We start from the raw sequence: 24,494 nt of genomic DNA, 5'->3' as shown, positions 1-24,494 counted from the left end.
AAAACCAACCTCAGAAATGTACTGAGGTTTGGGCTCCCCTCCTTCCCTCCGAAGCACCTCACCTAAACCCTCTAAGTCTCAGCACTAGACACGAACAAGGAAATGAATCAGCTCCAGGACTCTGGATCCAGGGACGCGAAGCTCGAGTGGTTTGCCCGAGTCTAGACCGCTAACCCGGTCACCACATGCCTCCAGCGGAGCTCGGGCCCATTCATTCACTCAAGCATCATGGATCGCTTGGAGTTATTGGGACTCTAAAAACGAATTAGACGTGAAGACCAGCTCTTCGGGAGCTTACTGTCTGGTCAGAGGAACGGCGGCTTCGTTTACTGAGCCCCAGCTACGTGCCAGGCGGCGTGCCGAGGCGTTTAGCTGCGCCACTCGCTCAATCCAGACGATTTCTCCATCGGGATAAGGATCCCTACCCTGCAGATTTAAAAACCAGGGCAAAGGCAGAAGGGCACCTCCGGCACAAAACGTAAGGAAGCTCAGCATGGGCGGCGAGGGGGTTGGCCCTGCAGTCGCGGGCCCCGGAGAGTGGCCCCTCGCTGCACCCTGGCCCTGGCAGGGGAGTTAGGGGACTTGGCCAGTGCCATCCAGCTGGCAAGTGGCAGGGCTGGGATCTGAACGCAGAACTGCTAACTCGGTAACCCACACTCTTACCACTCGTCCCAACGTATCGACACTGCCCAGTAGCAGCACAAGGATGCCCTACGTCAGTGGTCGGCAAACCGCGGCTTGCGAGCCACATGCGGCTCTTTGGCCCCTGGAGCGTGGCTCTTCCACAAAATACCACGGCCTGGGCGAGTCTATGTTGAAGAAGTGGCGTTAGAAGAAGTTTAAGTTTAAAAAATTTGGCTCTCAAAAGAAATTTCAATCGTTGTACTGTTGATATTTGGCTCTGTTGACTAATGAGTTTGCCGACCACTGCCCTACGTGACTGGAATAAGGGCATGGAAGCCCACAGGGGAGAGAGGTCACTTCTAGCTGGGGGACGTCTTGGAGGGAATTGGGGATTATAGTGAATTAAATGTTGCCCCCCCCCCCTCCAAAGATATGTCCACCGCTGAATCCCCGGGACCTATAAATATGACTTTATTTGGAAAAGGGGGCTTTCCAGATGTAACTGAGTTAAGGGTCTTGAGATAGCTAGCATCCCGGATTATCGGAGTGACTCCTAAACTCATCGACAACTGTCCTTACAAGAGACAGAAGAGGAAACAGAGGAGAAAGCCACATGAGACCGAGCCGTGAAGGCACAAGCCGCGGAATGCCTGGAGCCATCGGACCTGGAGGAGGGGTGGACGAAGCCTCCCTGAGAGCCTTCGGAGGGGCCGACCCCGCCGACCCCTAATTCCCACGCTGCCGTCTAGACCCGAGGGAGACTTCTGCGGGTTGAAGCCGGCAGGTGTGTAGCGCTTCGCTGCAGCAGGAGTACAGGCTGAGCTGGTCTCGGAAGCCCAGGTAGAACTTGGACGTGGGAGGAAGCCCGGGAGAGAAAGAGGAACTCCGCAGCCCGAAATAAGCCCAGGAAGCGTCTGTGCCAACGTCGCATGAGAAAGATGCTGCTAGGACGAGGAGGGCGGCTGCAAGGCCCTGAGTGGCCAGCTCTGACCAAGACTCCGGAGTCTGGCCCTAACCGGTGTGGCTCAGTGGATAGAGCGTCGGCCTGCGGACTGAAGGGTCCCAGGGTTCGATTCTGGTCAAGGGCATGTACCTTGGTTGTGGGCACATCCCCAGTAGGGGGTGTGCAGGAGGCAGCTGATCGATGTTTCTCTCTCATCAATGTTTCTAACTCTCTATCCCTCTCCCTTCTCTCTGTAAAAAAACAATAAAAATATATATATAATATATTTTTTTTTTTTAAAAAAGGACTCTAGAGTCTGGGCTGGATTGGGGAGGTAAATGGAGGCATGACTTCATTTCGGGGTGGGGGTGGGGGCCAAGGACACAATCAGTGTCTTTTCAAAAACTCACCCCTCAGAACCTAATGACATTTCCTTGCATCTTTCTTAGTCATTCACCATCCATGTTAGATGGCGTAATAAACGTTCAACAAATCATGGCTGAGTTCGCGTTCTGCGTTTGTGGCCCATCACATCCCACCAGGAACATCCTCCCTGGGCCGCAGGCGGGCAGTGGCTGCTGAGACGGCGGGCAGAAAGCTGTGCCCAGAGAAGGACGGACGCGCTGGGCCACCCCAGCCACGCGCTCTGGGAGGCGGGGAGAGCGGCATGGGGTCAGGGGTGAAACCGGAGTCATGGGGTCAGGGGTGAAACCGGAGTCCCACGGCTCGGAGAGCTGCGGCGGGAGGGGACAGCTAAGGGTGCAGGCACCCACCTCAGCGGGGACCTGAAGTGAGAAGGAAGAAGGAATCGCCACAGCAAAGAGCTCAGAGCCTGGGGCAGAGGACGGGGAAGAGAGCAGATGGTGCAGAGAAGCGAAGACTCAGTGGGGGCCGGCCAGGAGAGCCGCCGCGACGGAGCACCCAGGCCAGACTCAGGCCGCCCTCCCCCCCCCCCCGGCCCCGGCCAGGCTGGCATAGCAGCAACCCCCTTCCCTGCCCAGCGCTGGGGAGGCTGTCCATGCCTGGCCCCCCAAGGGCCTCGTTTTCACGGCGCTCACTGCGTACCCAAAGGACGTTAGTGGGGCTGCGAGCCCAGGAGGGGAAGACAGGGGGGGGGAGAAATGCTTCCTGAAAACGGGAGGGACGCGCTTTGGAGAACTCACATCACAGTGCAGAGCTGTTCGCACCCACAGGGGCGGTTTTAAGAGACAGAGAAGGTGGGCCCACGGAGAGGACCAGGAGTCCCTAGTGGACCCCAAGCTTAACCTCATGAGCATCCCAGCTTGTTCGCCCTCAGAAGCGCAGGGATGCTGCTCTGTGGTCATTTCGGGAGGCCAAGACGCCGCTGAGGGACGGGAGAGGAAGAAAGAGATGCTGACGGGGGCGGGAGACATGATGGGGAGAGAGAGGTCAGTCACCCCAGCCACAGGGAGCCAGAGCGCTCAGCAGCAGGAGAGCCCCTCCGCACCTCGAGCTCCGGGCCCGCCCTCCAGGGAGCGCAGCCCTGAGCAGGCGGCCCAAGGTGTCGCCCGAGGAACCACCTGGGGGCAGTAGAGGGCGGTGGCTCCTAGCAGTGCCCCCAGGCTCCTGCCACAGCCCCAGGCCGGCCAGGAATCCCAGGGCGAGTTGGCTCTGCCCTCGGGAAGGTTCGGCCATCCTTCCAGCCCAGGTGCGCCATGGCCACCTTCTCGCTTTGGCCTGGAGGTCTTCAGGACATAAGAAGGGACCACCCACCCCCACCCCCCCAACCACACCCACACACCCACACACACACACCAAGTCCTCGGCCGCTGCTGGGAAAGCCAGCGTTGGCAGGGACATCTGTGCCTGGGCACAGCGCTCCCCTCACTGGCCACCCGTGGGCCTTTCTCTAAAGCAAACCACCTGCTCCGGCCCACCAGGCCCCAGCCTTCCACAGTTCCCACCAGGAAGCACCGTCCAAACCGTGAGGAGGAGGAGGAGGGATGGAGGAGGAGGGATGGAGGAGGAGGAGGAGACAGAGGAGGAGGAGGAGGAAGAAGAAGAGGAGGAGAAGGAAGAGGAGGAGGAAGAGGAGGGGAGGGGAGAGGGGAAGGGGGGAGGAGGAGGGGGGAGGAGGGGGGAGGAAGAAGAGAGGGGGAGGAGGAGGGGACGGAGAGGGGAGGGGAAGGAGGGGGAGGGAGGACAGGAGGAGGAGGGGAGAGGAGGAGGGGGAGGAAGAGGAGGGGGAGGAAGAGGAGGAGGAGGAAGAGGAGGGGGAGGAGGGGGAGGAGGAGGAGAGAGGGAGGAGGAGGAGGGGAGGAGGGGGAGGGGGGACAGGAGGAGGAGGGGAGAGGAGGAGGGGGAAGGAAGAGGAGGGGGAGGAGGAAGAGAGGGGAGGAGGAGGAGGGGAAGGAGGGGGGAGGGGAAGGAGGAGGAGGGGAAGGAGAGGGGAGGAGAAGGAGGGGGAGGGGGGACAGGAGGAGGAGGGGGAGAGGAGGAGGAGGGAAAGAAGGAGGATAAGGAGGGGGGAGGAGGAGGAGAGGAGGAAAGGGGGAGGAAGAGAGGGGGAGGAGGAGGAGGGGAAGGAGGGGGGAGGGGAAGGAGGAGGAGGGGAAGGAGAGGGGAGGAGAAGGAGGGGGAGGGGGGACAGGAGGAGGAGGGGGAGAGGAGGAGGAGGGGAGAGGAGGAGGAGGGAAAGAAGGAGGATAAGGAGGAGGAGGAGGGGGGAGGGGGAGGAGAGGGGAAAGGAGGAGGAGGAGGAGGAGGAAGAGGAGGAGGGGAGAGGAGGAGGAGGAGGGAGGAGGAGGAGGATAAGGAGGAGGAGGGAGGGAGGGGGAGGAGGAGGGAAAGGAGGGGGAAGGGGGAGAGGAGGAGGAGAGAGGGAGGAGGAGGAGGAGGGAAAAGAGGAGGGAGAGGAGGAGGAGGGGGAGACGAGGAGGGGGAGGGGGAGGATAAGGAGGAGGAGGAGGAGGGAGGAGAAGGGGGGAGGAGGAGGGAAAGGAGGAGGAGAGGGGGAGGAGGAGGAGGAGGGGAGGAGGAGGAGGGGGAGGAAGGAGAGGAGAGGGGAGGGGAGGAGGAGGAGGAGGAGGAGGAGGAGGAGGAGGACAGCCCTGGCACCGCCCGCTCCTGTTTGTGTTCACTGAGGAGTCTGCGGAATCCAGACTTCTCCTCCGCCCAAAGCCGGAGAGGAGAGACGGCACCAAATAAAAATAGACTCCTGGCGGCCCCTGCACGCTCAGCCCCATGCCTCCGGCACAGGCGGGTGGGGGCTCCCCTGACATCCCGACAGAGGCCGCGGCCCAGGGACCCTGGAGAGGGACTCCCCCCACCCCCCCCCCCCAGGTTTCTCTTCCCCTTCCTTCTGCTGAGTGTAGGGTTATTGGACCGGGGAGTCTGCTGGGTTCATGTCCAAATCCCCGTCTTCCAGCCCTGGAGAGAGGCCACCGATGGCGGGTGCTTGCCTCCCGGCCCGCTGGCCTCAGAGGAAGGTGCGGGGAAAGGGGGGGTGACAGAACAGACACCGGCTGCGGGAAGAGGGGCCCCGCGGCCTCCAGAACATCATGCACAAAGTCGATGGCAAAGGCACGGGCCCAGACAGCATGGGCTCCCAGCGGGCTGAGCGGGGCCGGGCAGCAGGCCTGACACAACGTGCCCTCGCGTCCTCTGCAAACCGCGGGGAAGCGTGTTCGCAGCAAAGGCCTGCCTGGGGAGCCGGCCGCCCTGGGGGGCCAGGACAGGTCTTTGCCGAAAATGGCCGGTTGGCCCCTCACCCAGCCCACGTGCTGGGCGCGTTCGCTCCGTCCAGCAGCAACGAGAAGCGCCCCCCTCCCCTGTCGGACTGCTGCACCACAGAACAAAGTTAATGAAGTTAGCAATGACACGGCGTGTCCCACGGCGGGGACGCTGCGCAGGCGGCCTCGGACCCACCACCCAGCCGCAGGAAGGGCGGAGAGGCGCTGGAGCCCGTGAGCCGATTTATATGAGGGACGGAAGCAGCAACGCCGATTTATTTAATTCCCGCCTTTAAAAACTGACCCTTCGATCAAGGCCGTCCGAAAACCATTTTGTGCTTGAAAGGAAGAGACGCGAAGCAAAGTTCAAGCCAAAGCGACGTGCTGCCGTGGGGACTGAGGGGGGCTGAATCGTGTCCCCCAAGGACGCGTGGGAGCCCTGACCCCCACGACCTCAGATGGAACTGTCGTTGGAAACGGGGTCCTTACAGAGGTCATCAAGTGACAAATTAGGTCTCTAGCGGGAGCCCCGAGCCAATAGGACAGGTGTCCTCAAACAAATGGGAAATTTGGACGTAGAGACACACACAAAGGGGAGACGGTGTGAAGACGCGGGGAGCAGCCAGCCGGCTACACGCCAGGGAACGCCGAGGCTCCAGAAGCCCGGGCCCAGCCCTCGGGAGGGAGGGAAGCGGCCAGCCCTGCCCACACCTGGACCTCAGACTCCTGGCCGCCAGGACGTGAGACAATGCGTTTCCGGTGACGTGCCCCCTGGTGTGGGGGACTCCGCTGCAGCCCCCCTCGCAAGCTAACGGGGACTCTGCCTCCTTCGGCTCCCAGCAGGGGCCCCTGCTCCGCTGGGGAAGCTTCCCGGTGCCGACCTGGCCCTCCCCACACGTCTGCCCTGAAAGCTGAAAAGCAGGACTCCCCCCCGCCGCCCCTCCCGTCCCCAGCACCCTGAGCCTGGAGCACGGGGCAGTTCCTAGGGTATCCTTTGGCCACGAGCAGTGGTGGCACATCCCACACCCAGTGCTGACGGCTCCAGTGACTCCACCCAGCGCTTGCCAGGGCCTGGCCGTGGCCACAGGGCCAGCCATTTGGTTTCACTTGGTTCCTGTCCCCTCTCCAAGCCTCACCCTCCTCTTCCCGCTGGTTCTGCGAGCCCCCCAACAAACACAAATGGGTGCAAATCCACAGAAATCTGAGCATGGCCACTGCACCTGGGCCAGCATTCCCACCCCTGCGTGACCCCTGCCCCCGAGACCTGGCCCTCTCCGTGTGCTCAGAGGCCCCCTTCGCCTCCCTCTTCTCCCTTTCCTCCCTCCCCACCCCTGCCCGCCCCCCACCAAACTTCTGTTAGCAGCACCTCGTGCTCCCCGTGCCCAGGCTGGGCCTCAGGGCGTCTCCAACTCCTCCCGAGGCTGACAGCCAGCCACTCCACAGTCAGCTCCAACCGGTCTCCCCAGCATCCCACCCCCCCTTTCCCTTCCTCCCAGACCCAGAGCCACGGCCTTGGTTCAGGTCCTAATCTCCCCCCCCGAATGCTGCCCCGGCTTCCCACTGCTTGGCCCCAGGGGCTCTGCCCCCTCCGGCTCCCCTGTGCATCATGGGCCGGGGCTGGGGAGTCAGGATGGAGAACGGCCTGGCTCCGTCCCTCCCTTCCCCGCCTTCCAGCTTCGCCCAGGCTGCAAGTCCTGCCCTCCCACCTCCCAACCCCTGTTCCCGGGGGACTCTCCGCCCCTGGAAGCCCATCTCTAACACGTGACGACCAAGTGATTTATCAGCCAGAGGTGCTCCTTCTTCCTCGGAATCTCTACCTCTTTTTCCGTGCCGCTCTCGGGGTCTGGCACGGTGAGTGCCAGTCACCTGCAGGCGCATCGGATTCCTGGTACGGACCCACCGGCAACTCTTGGTTGAACAGGATTGTCCCTGGTCTTGTCTCCACCTCCGCTGCCACCAGCATCCTCTCTGGCTGGCTGATCGCCGTGGCCTTCTAACCGGTCATGCGGTAGAAAAGCCCCAGGAGACCCGGCGTGGCCTGATCTCCACAACCTCTCTCTGCCCCTCCTCCCTCCTCCTCTCACTCCCCTCCAGCCTCACGGCCGCCTCCCTTTCCGCAGGCACACTCCTGCCTCCGGGCCTTGGCACGTGCTGTTCTCTCTGCCAGGCTGATTCCTGAAACGTCGCTCCATCTTTGCTCAAATGGTACCCCCTCAGGAGGCCTGCCTACCACTTTATCTGATACTGCAGCCCACACCACGCCCTACCCGCCACGCTGAGCCCATTGCCTCTTCCTCTCCACCCCGTGGCTCCTAACGCTCCGTATCATTTACGGATTTATGGTGGTTATCGTTCATTGTCTGTCTGTTCGCCCCCGCCTGCCACAACACGAGCCCCTCAAGAGCAGGGGTCTCTGTCTGTTATGCTCATAATGTACCCCAGGTGCCCGGTGCATGGCTGAGGATCGGTAAGTCCTTGCTACACAAATGAATTTCTGTATTCTGCATACACGGAGCTCTGACAATCACTAGGTTCCCAAATCAGGCTACGCTTTTTAAAAAAAAACCCTAACTGCCTGGTTGCTTAGCTGCTCGTCCCTGTGTTGCTATGGAAACCAACAACCCAGGGACAGGTTGCCTCTCATCTAGCCAGGCAACGTGGGTCGCCCCCCACAGAACACAGGGACGTGTGCCCACGCCCTCCACAACCTGGGGACCGACACCGTGGCCAGTCGGCTGAAAGCACCACGGTTGCCAGTGGCCCTGGGACCAGCACCCCTCCCGACCCAGGCAGCCGTGGGATTTCCCCCGGAGCCTCCTGCTGTGGGCGGGAGACTCCCGGGAGGATCGGCCCCGACGGACGCGTTCCCACGCAGACACGTCTGTTCTCAGGAGCTTCTCGATTCCACGTGTCCCCTCTGCCTCCCCAGGCATCGTGTTTTCCCTCCGTCCCCAAGAATAGCATCCCTGGAGCACTGGCGATGGAGGAGGCACTTTGCACATGATTATCTCCAAGCTCACAACACGCAAAGTAACCATGGTTACTCCCCCCGTCACGGCGAGGGCCTGAGCTCGGGAGCACTGATCAGCCTTGGCTTCCTTCGCAGAGCCGCCTGGGTCGGTGCGTTCGAGTCCAGGCATCAGAGGGAGCAGCCTTCCCACCCTCCACCCTGCCCCCCACCCCCCACCTCCCTGCCCTCTCCACTGCCCTGTCGCAGGCCCTGTGTCCGAGGAGGGGGTGGGGACGGGGGCAGAAATCGCTGCAGGGGCCCTGCAACACACACCTGTCTCACACACACACACACACACTCACACACACACACACACACACACACACACACACGCAGCCCAAGGCGGCCTAGGGAACATTGCGTCACCAGAGCGGTTCCCTGGAGTCTTTAACACGTAACAACAGATAAAAGGTAACCCCTTCTCTCCGGAATGACGCTAACAGCAGGGAGGAGCTGGCCCTGAGGCCCCGGCTAGCTTTCTGAGCATGAGGAGCCCTGACTGGGCAGCAGGCTCACTGCCGGGAGCATTACACCTGTTTTTAATAGCATCGCCAGCCCAGGACGAGACCTGACCTGTGGCCGTGGCCATGGCCACGGTGAAGGTCAGCATGGGGGGGGGAGGCGCGCGGAGGCGGGAGAGAGGGCGCCTGCTTGGTGCTGAGAGCAGGGCTGAGAGCCACAGACCAGCTGGGGGAGTGGGAGGCCAGATCTGTGTCAGGGGAGGTCCCAGGGATAAGGGAAGGCCAAGGAGACATGGCAGAGCCGCCAGGACCACAGCCCAGCTTGAGAACCGCTTAGGAAAGGGACGCAGATGCCTATCATGGGTGTGCACACAGCATGTGTACGTGCGCACCACAGGCACACGGAGAGCACCTGAGATCACAGACCACACTGTCCAGGCTACCTCCGGGGGGGGGCGGGGGGGGGCAGGCACCCCGCTCTGACTCAGACACGGAACTGAAGGCCCACCCCGGGCCAAAGCTCGGGTAGGAGCTGAAGAAACCCGACGGGCTGACAGGGAACACTGGGACCCAGTACCATGGTCCCTGAGCTGCCAACCAGGACACGAGCGTGACCAGAGGAGAAATGGGGGACAGGCTCTCAGGGGGCAGTAACGCCGGGCCCAGCGCCAGCCTCCCCGGTTGGCCCAGACCCCAAACACGACTGGTGTCGACACCCCCCCCATCACCTCCCCCATCACCTCCCCCCCCACCTGTCCAAGCTGGGCAGAAGGACAAGCTGACGGGAGGGTCCCGAGGGAGCACTCCGACAGTGAGCGCCACGCCCGGTGACCGGGGTCCCACCGCCCTGGGCTTGTGCAGGTTTTCACAGACGGGGACGAGGCCGCGACCCTGCACCTGCCCAGCACCTGCCCTGGCCCGGCCCCAAGCGTGGACGCTGGAGACTCACCTGGTGCTCCCACGTGGGCTCGGCTCCGAAGCAATGGGGTGCCTGGGGCTCCTCTCGGAGGCGGAGGTGCACGTCCGGGGCTGGAGCGCAGAGACCGGCCCGGCTGCAGCCCTCCCCGAGCGCGGGGCCTGGAAGCTCCCCACCGGCGCCCCGGCTGGTGCTCAGTGGTTAGAGCTGCGGCCTGCACACTGGTGGGGCATGGGTTCGATTCCCGATCAAGGGCACACACCTGGGTTGCAGGTTCAATCCCAGTTCCGGTCGGGGCACATGCAGGAGGTAACCAATCGATGTGTCTCTTTCACACCCATGTTCCTCACTCCTCTCACTTCTCTCTCTCTCTCTCTCTCTCTCTCTCTCTCTCTTTCTCCCTCCCTCCCCCTTCCTTCCTCCCTTCCACTGTCTCTAAAAATCGGTAGAAAAAATTATCCTCAGGTGAGGACCAACAAAAATAAAAAATACACCCCCGGAGGCCCCCCCTGGGGAAGGAGGGCTGAAGACCCTGCAGGAGCAGATGGGGCTGGAACTTCAGGTTCCTGTCGCCACCTACGAGGGGACATTAGGGGCCGGAGACACCGGCAGGGTGTCCCCTGCCATAAAAGGCTCCCCAGCTCACTCAGAGCACTTCCTGCTCCCTGTGGCCCAGCACTTCAGTCTTCCCCGCCTCCCCCCCCCCCCCCCCCCCCCCCCCCCCCCCCCACCCCGTCCCCTCTACCCTTGTGCTGCTCACACTGCCCCACACACAGGGGCTTTGCCTGGTGAAAACTCCTGGTGCTCCCGCCTCGGCCCTGCCTAGACGTCCTCCCCCGGGAATCAGTGCTCTAGGCCGCTCCCCAACGCCAGAGAGGTGCGACCGGACACCTCGCCCCAGTGGGTGGGAGAGGGCTGACCCAACCTCGCTCCTCGCTCCTCGCTCCTCCTCGCTCCTCGCTCCTCGCTCCTCGCTCCTCGCTCCTCGCTCCTCGCTCCTCGCTGTGGAAAGCCAATTTATTAACGCAATTAAGCAATCTATCTCACCTGGCTGGGAGCACAGATGGGTGTTCCGGCTGACCCGGAAAAGCTGAGTCTGGGGCAAGTTGGAGGAGTGATGCACCCTCCTCCTGCCTGCAGGTTTCAAAAGACCCTTTTGCTGAGTATCTTGGTGCCGAAAAGTCTGAAGGCTTTCTTGTTGTGGTCTTCCCAGAATCCTGGCAACTGCCTTGACCCCCTCCCCGCCCCCCAGGCTGCTGGCTTCTCTGCTTAGAGAGTAAAAGTGCCCTTTCCCCCTTCCCCACCTCCTCCCCTTCGGCATTCGCTCATTGGGGAGGTCTTTAACTACTTGCTCCAGGAGCGTCCTTGGCTGGGGAAGATAGCGGGTTGGGTTCGTTATTGGCAGGCCAGCTGCAGATTACTCACACTGTTAGGCCTTGTCCTAATTCTCCTGCCTCGGTTTCCCCTGTTCCTCCTGCCTGGAATCCTGTAACAGCAGCACTCAGCCTCGGCCTCCAGGCTTCCCCCAGCTGCCACCTGCTCACATGAACACTGCAGCCACGGCCTGGCACCCTCTCCCTCGTCTTCCTTTCCCCTCACAGCACATCTCGCTGTCAAACATTCAATTGAGTACATTTTACTTATTGTGATTATTGTGTACGCCCCAACGAGAAAGCAAGCTCTCTGAGGGCAGGGATTTTCTGTCTGCTTGGTCCCTGCTTTGTCTCCAGGGCTCACCACCGGCCTGGAAGCCAGTGCTTACATGTGCACATGTGCATTGTGGAGGGAAGGAAGGAAGGAAGGAAGGAAGGGAGGGAGGGAGGGAGGGAGGGAGGGAGGGAGGGAGGGAGGGAAGGAAGGAAGGAAGGAAGGAAGAGGAGGAAGGGAGAAGCCACACAGTCCCTGCTCCCAGCTCCCTTGCCATCTGGCTGAGTAGGTCCTGTTGCTCAGAACAACCTAGGAGTAACACAGCTCATTTCTGAGATATTATCGAATGTGGCGGCATTTGCAGCCCTGCCCCCGATCCTGAACAGGAAAGCCCATCTCCCTCCGTCCTTCATCCCAACACAGCACGGCCCACGCCAGACTCTGAAGGACTCGGAGAAGCATGGGCTGCTTTGGGGTCCTTACCCACCAGCAGGGGCCCGGGCAGGGTGCTGACGGCGGCAGTGCTGAGAGCAGGCAGGGCCTGCGGAATGCCGGCCGCACCGGGTGTGGGATGTGGGGCAACTCCCAGGCTGCTGAAGGGCAGGGGCTGGGCCACAGCCTGGAGCACGTGTGACCTCCCGATGCCCCCAGGCCACCCGGCCCCAGCCTTCCTCCAGAAGTGGGCAGCTCACTGGAGGACGGGTCTTGATGTGGGAAAGGCTACCATTTGAGTCCTGTCTGTATTCGTTAGCGATCGCTGCAAAGCAAGTCCCTCTGACACTTCAGAGCCTTAAACACAGATGAGCAGTGATGACCCGGCCTCATCCTGAGGGCCAGGGTGCAGGGTGGTTTGGCGGCAGGTCTGGCACAGGGCGCCCCGGGAAGTTCCGGCCGGGCGCCCGGTGCGGCCGCAGCCTCTGCAGGCGGGGCTGGGCTAGAGGGTCCATTTCCAAGGTTGCTCACACGCCAATTGGAAAACACGCTGGCTGTGGCCCGGGCCCTCTGCTCCCGCCCACCCCCCCTCCACAGCACTGCCCTGCCCTGTCTGCCCCCCAGAGCACCTGCCCGGGACCAACGCCATCTCGGCCACCGGCCACCGTGGAAGTCAGCCACCACCGTGGCCCATGCACCCAGGCCAGTCCTGGGTCAGCCTGTAGAGGGTGCACACCATAGCTGAGGTTCCCTGGGAGCGCGCCCTCCCTCCCTCCCTCCCTCCCTCCCTCCCTCCCTCCCTCCCTCCCTCCCTCCCTCCCTCCCTCCCTCCCTCCCTCCCTCCCTCTCTCTCTCTCTCTCTCTCTCTCTCTCTCTCTCTCTCTCTCTCTCTCTCTCTCGGAAGCCAACTTCCGCCCTGTCTCTCCTGACACCGAGGCATCGCTCACAGTGGGCGTTCGGGGCCTCTGGTCCTAAGCAGTGACACCCACCCTAGGGCCTCGCATTCATTCTCCCAGCAGGCCCGGTGCTCCGTGAAAGAAGGCCTTCGTGTCCCAAACACTCACCCGCCTCCACCAAGAGGGGGGGGCGGCGGGGAGACCCATCAACACCGAGGGCTTACAATCTTTGCTCTTCTTTTTTTCCCCTTTTAAGGCATGTTTATTGTTAGAATTGGCCCAAATATTTTAATTCCCACAAAGATGTGTCGCCTCCAGTCTCCTCAATGTCAAAATGCCCCCGGGTAACCTCCCTAAAGTCGCGTTTCACTTCCGCCAGCCATCACCACCCACGCGGCAGGCGCAGCCCCAGCGGCGAGGCCGTGGGAGTGAGCACCTCCCCCCTCCTCCCCTGTCTCTCTCCATGCAAAGTAGGCGGAAGAAATAAAACAATTCTTTCTGCTCAAACTCAGGATGTCTTGCTGCTCCCGCGGTAAACCACCCAGGCAGGGCCCGCCCCCAGCCCTGTCACCCTCAAACAGGGAGCATCCTCATCCATGTCATCCTGGCCCGCTCATCATTATTCTCCATCCCGAGCATCACAATTTTACATAATGCGGGGGGGGGGGGGTCTTCTTTAGAAATGCAGTTTCTCACAGTTCTCGGCACACAGATCGGTGGACACGCGTCCTCTCTGTTCGCACACGTGATGTTCTGCAGGTTCAGTGTCCATGTCGGTCTTTCCTTATGGAGCACTTGTGTTGGAGCATGCGTCATACGCTCATGTGTGTGCGTGTGTGTGCCTGTGTGTGGATGTGCCGTGGTCTGTGGCAGATTTGAAAGTGCTCCCCGAATAGGCGTGTGGCTCCTCACCCGTCTCGGTCCCCCTTGCCGTTCTATTGGGGCAACATGACTCGTTTTGGCGAATGCGTTGTGCACGGAAGTGACTTCGGGGCCAGGGCCGCCCATGTACCGATGTGGTGCAGTTGTTAATGGACTAAATGTGCTTCCCCCAAATTCATATGTTGACACTCCCCCCCACACACACACAATGTGATGGTCCTTGGAGGTGGGGCCTTTGGGAGGTAATTAGGGTTTGATGAGGTCATGAGAGTGGGGCCCCCAGGATGAAATTAGTGTACTTATAAGAAGACACACCAGAGAGGTAGTGCGTGCGCTCTCTCTCTCTCTTTCTCTCTCTCTCCCTCTCTCTCTCTCCTTTCCTCTCCTCTCCTCTCCATGTGAGGACACAGTAGGAAGGTGGCCATCTGCAAGCCAGGAAGAGAGTCCTCACCAGGAGCCAGTCTGCAGGGCCACCTTGCCTCGGATTTCCAGCCTCCAGGCCTGTGAGACACACCCGTCTAGGGTGTGAGCCGCCCAGTCCGCGGCACTTGGTTAGAGCAGCCCAGCCGGACGGGAGCAGCGGCCTGGGAGAAAGACAGTCCAGCTGAAGTAGCTTCGAGGTGGAAGAGGCTGTGCACCACAGCGCACACTGCAGGGAGGTGAGACAGAGCTTCTGAGATGCCAGGGTTTGTCTCTCGAAGCAACACGTCACCTCCTCTATAGAATAATGCGGGTGGTACCAAGCGAACAGGGTGTTGTTAGGATTCAATTAGGGAGCACGTTACAAATCCCGGGTGCATTCTCTCTCGAGTAACCCATTCACATTGAACACGTGCCTCTAGAGCACGTTCCACCTGCCTGGCATTGTGCTGGGTGCGAGCCGAGGGGCACTGCCCGCAGGGACCTCATCTAGCCGGGCAGACGCGTAAACATATTCCTACCCATCGTGTAAGTGTCCAGTTATTGGGGGTACACGACATGGGAGGGGGAGTGGTTCATTCTGGAGGGTTCAGGAAAAGTGATACACGGAGGGTAGAACGAGGCAGAACTAGAGCTTGTGGGGCTGAATGAGGCAGGGGCCTTTCCCAGGGGGGTGGGGTTGGCTGTGAATGGTGGATGTGCTTAGTAAGGAGGGCCCTTTACTGGGCTTTAGAGCATTCGTCTGAGCCCCAGGATTCTCAGACTCTGCTTTCTGCTGGGCATGGGATCCCCAGGGAGCAGTCTGGGATGGGTGGGGGTCTGAGGAAGCATGAAGTTCTCATTTGCTTTTGGTAAAGAAAATACAAAGTTTACTTTTTTTTTTTCATCCTTACCTGAGGATATGTTGTTGCTTTTTATTGATTTGAGAGAGAGAGAAACATCGATGTGAGAGAGAAACATTGATTGGTTGCCTCCTACACGTATCCCTACCGGGGATGCAACCCAAAACCTAGCTACGTGCCCTGACTGGGAATCGAACCCTCAACCTTTGTCTGCACCAGACGCCGCTCCAACCAACGGAGCCACCGGGTCAGGGCACAGGTTTTACTTTTCTAAGGCCACGAAAAGCTGTCCTGCATTCTTTGTACTCATTTTAAAGGGAGCAGTGGGTCCCCCTCTGCACCTCCAACACACCACACATGGACCGGGGGCTCCTAGGATTCAGGGACAGACCTGGCCATGTGTGCCCCTGGCTTCCCCAGGCCTAGTGCCTGGTCTGTGGCCAGAGCTATACACACACACACACACACACACACACACACACACACACACACACACACCTGTGGACAGGAACCTCATCCGGTTCCCCGGCTTCAGCACTGAACGAACGAATGGAAAGCCCCATCCTCAGGTCGCTTGCTGAGTCTCCCGCTATTCCTACATCCACCCCAGTCTGGACCCAACGGAGGCTCCTTCCCGAGGCCTCTGGGAGCGCCTGTCGGTCCACAGCGCCACCCCGTGGCGTGTCTGAGAACTGCACCGTCGCGGGCCGCACCGAGGAGGCCTTCTCTGCGGCCATCCGGCCATCCGGGCCACCCTCTCGTTCCCAGGGTTTTAAGGAAAGCAGGGATCCGGCTGGTTAGCCTCAGCCCCTCCTCCTTCTCTTAGAAAGTCTGAGAGAGGCCAGGCAATGCTTAGCCCACGGCTGTTTGACCCCTGTTTTCCAAGAGCCTATTACTATCTGCGCCCAGGAGGTTGGTTAAGGATGCCGACAGACGCGGGCCTGGCCCCAGCTAGCTGTGTGACCAGGGGCGGTACCCTCACCTCATGGGCTCCGTGTCCCTCTCTTTAAAATGCAGACTGTAAAACTCATAGAACTGTTGTGAGGAGGAAAAGACATAATCCATGTAAAATAAGCGAAGGCTCGCCGCTTAGTGGCACACAGCAAGAGCTCGATAAGTGTAAGTACAAAGCACGTTTGCTTCTCTAGTCCACTGAGTCTTGCTGCAAGATACGGAGTGGATTGCCCGGCTCGCGTGGCTCAGTGGTTGAGCGTCAGTCAACCCATGAACCGGGAGCTCACCATTAGATTCCCGGTCAGGGCGCATGCCCGGGCTGTGGGCTCGGGCCCCAGTGGGGGGTGTGCAGGACGCAGCCAGTCAATGATCCTCTCTCATCGTTGTTTCTCTCTCTCTCCCTCTCCCTTCCTCTCTGAAATCAGTAAAAGTCCATATTTTTTAAAGATACTGAGTGGGCCGAAACCGGTTTGGCTCAGTGGATAGAGCGTTGGCCTGCGGACTCAAGGGTCTCGGGTTCGATTCCGGTCGGGGGCATGTACCTTGGTTGTGGGCACATCCCCAGGGGGTGTGCAAGAGGCAGCTGATCGATGTTTCTCTCTCATTGATGTTTCTAACTCTCTATTCCTCTCTCTTCCTCTCTGTAAAAAAATCAATAAAATATATTAAAAAAAAAAAAAAGATACTGAGTGGGTGTCCAAGTTATTTCCATTTTATGGGTCAGATCGCTTCGGTGGCCTGCCCAGGGCTGCTCCGCTGGGGAGGGGCAGGAATGGAAGTTACCCTTCTGTTCCGCCCGCACTCGGAGGGCAGAGTCCCCAGAGAACAGCTGGGGACATACCAGGAAGAAAGGAGCTGCCTGCAGAACTCAGACGCAGCGCAGCAACCTGCCCTCTTCCTGGTGGGCTGAGACTCTGCCTACAAAGAGTGTGTGTTTGTTTTTTGTTTGTTTGTTTGTTGTTTTTTTGAAAGCTGGTCCTGAGCTGCCTGGCCATCGGGGGACCTGGTTCTGGCCCCAGCAGCTGTGTGACTATGAATGGCCTGGTTTGGAATCATGAAGGGAGCGTAACAGAAATTACAGATTTCAGGGTTGCAGATGCTCAGAGATGTGACCTCGTGGCTGGACGCAGGCCCTTCTCTGGGGCTCAGCTTCCTCCGAAGCAAAAGGAGGAGGGGTCAGGCCTCCCAGCCCCCAACCTGTCACTCACCAGGCTGCACCTTTCGGACTAACGCTGGGTGGGAGAGCTGCCCGCGGTCACCCTGCACAAGTCCCTGCGAGGGGGTGTCACCACCGGCCCCCAGAGGCCTCTGGGGAGGAGGAGGAGAGGCCAGAGCTCTGCCTGAGGGGTGGCAGATGGAAAGAATAACTTGACTCGATCGCATGAGCAGGAGATTAGCACTAATCCTCGCTGGGAAGGGAGGACCGTGCCCGGAGGCCGGGGCTCAGCCCTGCGCAGGCTGGGGAGCCAGCCCGCTGATTTATGGGCAAGATTAGAAGCGTTAGATGAGCTGGGGCTTGGAAGACCCAACGGGGTAGCTCGGGAGGAGAGGCAAGCGCCCTGAGTCGGCCCCCAGGGTGCAGGGGAGATGCTGTGCAGTGTGCCCGCTCCTGTCTGGGTGGAGGGGCGTCTGTGTGTCTTATTGTTTTGGTTTGGGCTGATGTTTTAAACAGGAGAGGGCCAAGTGGGAGGCGTAATCGTGGCCGTTCGTAAACGCCCGGTGACGGCAAGATGGATGGTTCTGGGTGGTGCTCGCCTGGTAAACAGCAGCGGCATATCGGGGCAGCACCCAGACCAGAGGGAGCAAATGGAATCCATCCGATGGGGACTCAGGCCGAGGAGGAGCCCTGCTCCGGGCCACAGGCCACGTCCTCTTCGCTCTTCACGTGGCACCAACGCAGCGAGCTGCTGACCTTGAACGGCTCCAGGACAAGGGCATGCCCGATTCGGGTTTGTCTCTGACCCTCCTGGCCTGCCACAGAGCAACCCACACGCCTCTCGTGGCCTGGGAGACGGAGGGCGGGAAGAGCAGCACCGCGTGCGTCATGAGCTCAGACTCAAGTTCCTGCCCGGAACATTCAGCACCAGAAACCAGTTCTGTTTTCTAAAAGAAGAAAAACCTTGGGCCCCACATGTACATACCGAACAGAGTGGCGCCCACATTTGTGAAAAGTCGGTGGTGAAAATCCCAGAATTTTAGAAGTAGAAAAAAAAAACAAAGATGCATAGCCTGGTGGTGCTCAGACACGATCCTGTGAATGGCCTGGTTTGGAATCATGAAGGGAGCGTAACAGAAATGACAGGTTTCAGGGTTGCAGATGCTCAGAGATGTGTTGTTCGCAAGCTCCCCAGACTCTTCCGCGGAGAACGGGCTCAGAAACCACCGACAGCCCCCTGCCCCTGCAGCTGCCCTCGGACACGAATCCCCCGTGACCTTGTTCAAATGCACGCCCCCCTCAGGAGGTCTGGGGTGCAGGCGGGACCCTGCTTTTCTCATGCGGAGGCTGCTGGCCCAGGACCACACTGCGAGCAGCAAGAGGGCCCCACTTGCCCCAGCCGGTTTGGCTCAGTGGATAGAGCCCCGGCCTGTGAACTGAAGGGTCCCAGGTTCGATTCTGATCAAGAGAACATGCCCAGGTTGCGGGCTTGATCCCCAGTAGGGGGCGTGCAGGAGGCAGCCGATCCATAATTCTTTCTCATCACTGATGTTTCTCTCTCCTTCCTCTCTGATATCAATAAAAATATTTTTAAAAATAAAATAAAAGACTGCCCACTTCACTGAGGAAGCAGGTGACGGAGCTGCAGGCGCGGAGAGGATGGGGTGGGGGGAGCGGGAGGAAGCGGGGAGCCAGGTGGGCAGGAACGGCGGGAAAGCCAGCCCGGGGCCGCAGAACATTCCCACGGGGTTGTTTTCTGACCAGACAACAGTCTTGGGCCTTGTTTCCTCGTGACGGTGGCGGCACCCAATGGGCCAATATTCTCAACTGCGCCAGGCAGCGCCCGCCAACGGGAGACAGAGGCCCTGGTCTGAGAGCTTTTGCTGGTGCTGGGCCACAGCTGCTCCCCGCTTTGGCAAGATGGCCTTTACAGTGTACATGCCAACGGCTGGCACTTACCCCCGAGGTCATCAAGCACCCCTAACGCCTCCTCCCACCCACCTCCCCCCTCCACCCCCCCCCACCCACATACACACTCTCCTGTCCCCAGGGCTCTGTGCTAGACGTCTTGCCTCCTGTCTCACATTCCCTCCGCGCACTTTTGTTCGGCCCTAACCACAGCAACCTGCTGGGAACAGGTGTAGCCCAGGAACATGTTACTTTAGCTCAGTGGTCGGCAAACCGCGGCTCTCGAGCCACATGCGGCTCTTTGGCCCCTTGAGTGTGGCTCTTCCACAAAATACCACGGCCTGGGCGAGCCTATTTTGAAGAAGTGGCATTAGAAGAAGTTTAAGTTTAAAAAATGTGGCTCTCAAAAGAAATTTCAATCGTTGTCCTGTTGATATTTGTCTCTGTGGACTGACTAATGAGTTTGCCGACCACTGCCTTAGCTGCACCTCGTTTCCACCCTTGGGGCTTCCCAGCCCGCTCTGCCCTCCGCGGGATCCCCACAGGGCAGACTCGGCCACCCCGACTCCTGTGCACACCCGGAGGCGCCAGGCAAGAAATGCTCCTGGGGCAACTCCGGGGAGTGCGCGCTGGTGCCGGCAGGTTTCCCTCTTCTGGGCCTCACGGGCGGTTTGGAGGTGCACTTGCCCCGGGGGACCAGGCGAACGGTGCACGCTGGCACTGGCTTTCGTTGTCCCCAGGGCCCTCTGCCCAGACCCCCTCTCCCGTTCCCTTAGATCGCTTCCTGAAATAAACCACCTGCATGTGGCCGTCCCAGGCGCTGCTGCTGAGGAACGAGGACCACCGCGCTCACCCCGGCCTCAAGCAGGAGCAGCTGCAACCTGCAGAGCAAGGAGCGGGAGGCTGGAGGCCGCAGAGGGCCCACAGCGGCCCAGAACGTTCCAGGCTCTCCCTGCGCCGGCAGCCCCTGCCCGGGCTCACGCAGCCGTGCAGGGCGGTTCTGAGAACAAATTACGTCTTGTCCAAAAAGGAATTTAAGGTGCTCTGGGCGATGTCGGACAAGAGAAGACAAGCTGAGGAAGTGAGGCTTGTTTCGCGTGGAGAAGAGCAAAGCCCAGGCCTCTGCCTGGCTTCCTAAGACTCCGAGGCTGTTTCTCCGTGTTTGCTCGTCTGAGGAAGGAGGCGCCCAAGAGGCGGTGCGCCCATCGGGATGCTGCCCAGGGCTGAGCTCCCTGTCATTGGGGGCATTCTGCTCAGGATGGGCGGGCCAACTTATTGGGGATAGTGTGGGTGGGAATCCTTCATCATAGGAGTTTTAAACGCTGTTCCTTCCCTAGTCCCCTCTTTAAAAATCACAGAGCCTTTTCAAACGAGGGTTTGGGTAGAGTGGGCATGCAGCAGGCAATTTTCATGGATTGTAACCTCGTAAACTCCCCCGTGCCAACCACATAACACACCTGAATTGTATTTTAGTTCTGATCTTTTCCCAGAGCAGGCTGTTTTCTCGTGAGGTCTTGGCATCACCTAGTGGCCACTTTGTGTATTACACCATATGCCTGTGCTTAAAATCATAGTGTAGTTTTTCATACAAACACCAACCAACTTGATGCCTGCACCCACAAACATATATTGAACACAAGTTACGGGGTAGGCACTGTGCTAGAACCTGAGGAACAACGGTGATCAAATAAGACACAGTCTCCCCTTCAGAAGCTCACAGCCTAACAGAACGGACAACAAACAAGTAACAACAAAAGAACTGTGATCTATGGTGATGTCATCAGGAAGTAAACCCCTGGGGATAGAAAAGAATGTAGGCAGGAGCCTCTCTGAGAAACATGAAGCTAAGCTGGGAAGGATGGGGTGGGAGGGGACAGGTGTGCAGGAAAGGGGGTGGTGAGGGGGGCAGGGCCGAGAACAGTCCAAGTCGTGGAGGCACCAAAGCCGGGCCAGCGTGTCCCAGCCGTGGGTGAGGCTGAGAGGGTCGCAGTGGGATGGAAGGGGTCCACATTAGCAAACATTTCCTTTAGTGCCCTGACCGGTTTGGCTCAGTGGATAGAGCGTCAGCCTGCGGACTGAGGGGTCCCAGGTTCGATTCCGGTCAAGGGCATGTACCTTGGTTGTGGGCACATCCCCAGTAGGAGGTGTGCAAGAGGCAGCTGATCGATGTTTCTCTATCATCGATGTTTCTAACTCTCTGTCCCTCTCCCTTCCTCTCTGTAAAAAATCAAAATATAGCCGAGACCGGTTTGGCTCAGTGGATAGAGCGTCGGCCTGTGGACTCAAGGGTCCCGGGTTCGATTCCGGTCAAGGGCATGTACCTTGGTTGCGGGCACATCCCCAGTGGGGGGTGTGCAGGAGGCAGCTGATTGATGTTTCTCTCTCATCGATGTTTCTAACTCTCTATCCCTCTCTCTTCCTCTCTGTAAAACACCAATAAAATATATTTTTTTAAAAAATCAAAATATATTTTTGAAAAATTAAAAAAAAAAACATTTCCTTTAGTGAAAGCACATGGGTGGGTTCTCCCAGAACAGGACCTGGTTACATTTTAATTTTTAACAAGACAGAGAAGGGAAACGCCGGTACGTGAACTTGGCTGTTTTTCCAGGCCAGCAGGACGCTATCCATCAGTGACAGCGACGCGCCCACTCAGGCAGCCACATCTGCTCCCGCCCTGCGGGGCTCCCTGACCGATCCGTTTGTGTCCTTGGCTCATGACACCGGACCCTCATATTGAACACCTAGAGCCGAGGTTCTCAACTCGGGCTGCAAGCCACCTGGGAGCTCTCAGGAGTCCGTGTCCGGGCCACACCCCTGACCAGTTACATCAGCATCCTCGGCAGGGAGGGGGGCACCCGGGCTCCAGGCTGGGAAAGGGCCCAGGTGACCAGCCGAGGTTAGCAACAGCTGATCTGGAAGGACACAGCCCCCGAGGACACAGGCCTCACTTCATACTCCCCAGCGGCCGGGGTCCTGCCAGTACTGAGCCAGGCCGTTGGCGTGTGCAACGCCGGGCCTCTTCCCAGGTGCAAGTCCCTGCTCTGACCAGCGGCCCCCGCCGCGTGATTACATGCAGTTCCCACCCGGCTGCGTCGCAACAGACCCGTGAGCCGGGCCTAACAGCACGAGTTGCTAGGTTTCCCTGGCCTCGTTCCTCAGTCACGCTTTCCCCGAGGTGCAGGGGCCTCTTCAAGCCGCCGTCCCCAGCCCAGGTGTGGGCCCCAGCCCAGGCCACACATCAGAACAGCCTGGGAGCGTCTCATACTGATGTGTGGCCCGGCCCGAGACTGGGGTGATCCTCCTGTGCAGCCAGGAACGGAAGCCCCTGCTGTGAAAGGGAAGACCACCTGTGGGCCTCCGGGTTCGGGGTGACCGGGATCGGAGTGCGTAACTGGGACCGCTGCTCCGAGTGACCGCAGTTGCTGGTCTTGGCCACCTTCTACCACCTGCTGGGCAGCCCAGAGCTGGACCGGCTTCTGGGCTCCCCGGGCCTCCGACCGGCTGGCCGCGGGACACCCGTTAAGGCTCTACGGAGGCCATCCAGCCACCACTGCCCACCTCACCTCCCACGGGCCGGGGAGAAGGCACTCACCTGGGCGTGCAGCAGGCAAGACAGCAGTGCTCCGTGGAGCGCCAGACGCGCCTGCCGACTTCCTGTTTCCGCTAAAAGGAGCATGAACATTAGGGTTCCTCCCGCCCATCAGGCTCCGGGAGGAACTGGCAACAGGCACTCGGGCTGCACGTATACACGTAGGTGTTTATATGAGCAATTGCTGATGCTGTTTTTCTTAAAAGGAAACTACGAACGACACATCTCCAAGCCTAGAAGGGTGTGTACCAGAAAGGCACAGCGGTGACCAGGATCGGGCTGCAAGCCACCTGGGAGCTCTCAGGAACCCCAGCGTCCGGGCACACCCCTGAGCAGTTAGGTCAGCAGCCTTGGCAGGGGACTGAGTTGTTCTTTTTTTTTAATATATTTTATTGATTTTTTACAGAGAGAAAGGGAGGATAGAGAGTTAGAAATATCGATGAGAGAGATACATCGACCAGCTGCCTCCTGCACATCCCCCACTGGGGACGTGCCCGCAATCAATGTACATGCCCTTGACCGGAATCGAACCTGGGACCCTTCAGTCCACAGACCGACGCTCTATCCACTGAGCCAAACCGGTTTCGGCCTGAGTTGTTCTTGTGGGGAAGGTGGTGGGAACTCAGGGTGGAGCGGGTCTCCGGGAGCTCAGCTCACTAGCCTGCTCCTCAGGGCACTTCCCGACTTCATGACCTTGGCCATCGCGCCCTCGACAAGAGGGCGGGCCGTGCTGTACGTATTTGGTGGCTCAGCAGGCGTCTAGCGGGATCAAAAGAAACACATCCCATGAAACTAGTGGTCTCTGGACAGCAGCTATGCAGAAAGGTGGGAAGAAAAAAAGCAAGCAAGCGGGCCGGGGTGGCTAGGAAAGACATTTCCTTCCTGCAGGGACCCGCGGAGCCTCGAGGAGACTAACGGTCAGTGAATCGGCAACAGGAGGACGCGGCACATAGCTCCCCCTCCCCCCCCTTTATTTGGCCGTGAAGCCCTTTTTTCCAGGAATATGCTGTGGGAAGTGCTAGTTTGCCTTTCAGCGCTGTGGCCTGTGACGAGGGCGGGCAGACTGGCCGCAGACTGGCCGGCACCGGCGCCAGGCACGGACCACGTGGCTGAGAGCCTAGAAGACAAATGGGGGACGCGCCAGTAAGTACTCACAACCGAACCTCAGGTGACGTTTTAATTTATTGTTTACAGACACCACCGAGTTAGAGTCTTTTCTCCAGTCCCACTGGGGTTGGACACAAATCCTTTTAGAGGCCTGGTGAGAGGGAAAACCCAGGCGTTTCATCTGTTTCATCGGCTAATACAGTCCTTCTGGGTCCCTCCCTGGCTCATCACTCCCCCGGGAGCTGTGCCAGAGGCTACAGCAAGAACCCGGTTACAGGAAATAACGCCCAACTGCACAATTTTAATGTTACTCACTATCCCCCTCAAGCTCTACTAGGAATTCACCGCAGGGCAGGAAGAGACTGGGGTGTGAGACACACATTGCGACAGGAAGTTCGCAAGCAACTCATTTCTCGCCAAGTGAAAACAAGCGGTGCCGCCCCCACTCTCCCTATGGGACAGGACGAGGCCTCCTCGATGCCCTGCTCAGTGTCGGGCAGGCCGGGCGGCCGAACGCCTGTGTACCAGCAGCGGGTGGCTGTGGTCGCCGCCCCTGGAGGTGAGCGTCGTTTACAAAGCCCGTTCCTGAGGACACGGGTCCTACACCGTGCTCCCAGCAAAAGGAGTTTGGGATCAAAAAGATTTAGAAAACACGATGGCCTATTACCCGCTTCCTGGAGATTCACCATGTACATGATCACATGGGAGGTTCTAGGAGTCCTTTAAAAAGCAATGCTTAACTGTTTACCCCAGTTTCCCCAATCAAGCTGACCTTGGAATCTCACTCTTCTTTTGAGGGGAGGAGGGGGGTTTGACACATTTCATAGAACGGATTTTTGAAATGCTCTTCTATGGCTCTGCAGAAGCAAAAAGCCCAGAAAAATTCAGTAGCCTGGAGGATCACGTGCTGGTCAGCAATGCAGAGGCCGGGCGATGGAATCAGACGGCCCCTGCACTCCACCCCGACGCTGTCGCCACAACCCGGGCCACCTGCGAAGGGGCAGCAATACAT

Source organism: Eptesicus fuscus, chromosome 19 (assembly GCF_027574615.1).
Source record: "Eptesicus fuscus isolate TK198812 chromosome 19, DD_ASM_mEF_20220401, whole genome shotgun sequence".
Lineage (NCBI taxonomy): Eukaryota > Metazoa > Chordata > Mammalia > Chiroptera > Vespertilionidae > Eptesicus > Eptesicus fuscus.
Note: the sequence above shows the minus strand (reverse complement) of the source record.